A 1738-nucleotide genomic window follows, 5' to 3' on the forward strand; every position below is an offset into this window, starting at 1 on the left:
ATGACTCACGTAAATTGATAAATTGAGTGATATTTTGATATTAATTTCTCATTTAAATACTTTCTTCTTTGCAATCACCCTCTATGTTTTTCAATCTTCTAACTATATTGAGGCTTTCAATGGCTAAGTCAGAGATCTCTCTTGGTAAATGTCACATTGCACTTGAAAATCTGTACGTTATTTTCAAATATCTTCTGATATTGACTTCTAATGTAATTCCACGATGATAAGAGAACAGATTCTATATGATTTCAATGCCATTAGATCATGAAATTTTTGAACCTTATGTCCTGGGATATGTTTCAATATCATCTAGTTTATGGGAACTTGAATAGAATTTGTATCCTACTGCGGTGTGAAAAACTGTATAAATCTTAATCAAGCTGAATTGGTTCATAGTGCCTTTCAGGCCTACTATATCCTCCTACTTCTCTGTATATGTGCTGTGTGCTCTGTCTCTCAGTTGTGTCTGACTCTTTGCAACCCTATAGGCTGTAGCCCACCAGGCTCTTCTGTCCATGGGATTCTTCAGACAAGAATATTGGAGTTGGTTGCCATTTCCTCCTCCAGGGGATCTTCCCAACCCAGGGATCGAATCTGCCTCTCTTATGTCTCCTGCATTGGCAGGCAAGTTCCTTACCACTAGTGCTATCTATTCATTCTAATAATTTTTGAGAGTTTGATATTGAAACTCCAACTAGAAATCTTACTTTATCTACTTTAAAAAATATTTCAGTATACAGTGAAACTATATGTAACTTGGTTCTGTATTTTCCAAGTCTCCTGTAAATGTCATTATGCTTTCATAATTAAAAAAAAAAAAAAGAAATTGAGTGATTTCAGGGGGGAAAAAAAGACACATGGTTTCATTTAAAAAGGCATTATTCTGGACCTTCACTCTGACCCCTCAGCTGGGATTACTCTCCTCCTGAAGTACTGTCCCTGTCTCTCTTGGTCACCCTAGTGCCCTATCTCCAGTAAAAAACTAAAAATACACTGAGTATAAACTATTAGTTTACTGTTAAATTTTCCAGATTCCCTTGAAGACCTAACCGTCTCCCATCAGCATATCAGCTCATGCTGGCTTTCTCCTTAATCTCTGCTGCCATCACCATTTCCATAATGCAGACTCCTTTATATCTCATATGCCCCATCTTCAGTGCCACCGGGTACTGCCCTCTGGGACACGCATTATTTCAATACCATTTTCCCAGTCTTTCCTTCTGCCCAAGACTCCTCCATCAGTCCATGGCCTTTCTAATAATTTTTCACACTCCAAATGTGGGAGGATCATCATCATTACTTCGTTTTATTATTTTTTAATTTGATTTTCATTTTATATTGGAGTGTAGTTGATTGACAATGTGCTAGTTTAGAGTGTACAGCAAAGTGATTCACCTATACCTGGGATTTTATAAGCCCCTAAATCTCAAGCTTTTCAAATATTGCTTCTTCTCCATACTCCTTATTCTTTCTGTAACTGAATGTGAGGTCCAGCTGCTCACCACCCAAAGCCAATAAAGATTGCTGGAAAGGAAAGTTTGCTTGATTTTGGATGCTGGCACCCGAGCAGTGGGGGGAGTGTGGGTGGATGCGTGTCCAAAGACCAGCTCCTCCCCGCCCAACCCTCAAGGGGCAAGAGCCTTTATAGAATGAGGGATGGGGCTGTGTATTGAAACAGCAGAGTCAGTTCTGATGGTCATCTTGAAATTGGTGGTCTGACCAGCGTCATCTTGGT

The sequence above is a fragment of the Budorcas taxicolor genome, chromosome 8, assembly GCF_023091745.1.
Source record: "Budorcas taxicolor isolate Tak-1 chromosome 8, Takin1.1, whole genome shotgun sequence".
In the NCBI taxonomy this organism is placed as follows: domain Eukaryota; kingdom Metazoa; phylum Chordata; class Mammalia; order Artiodactyla; family Bovidae; genus Budorcas; species Budorcas taxicolor.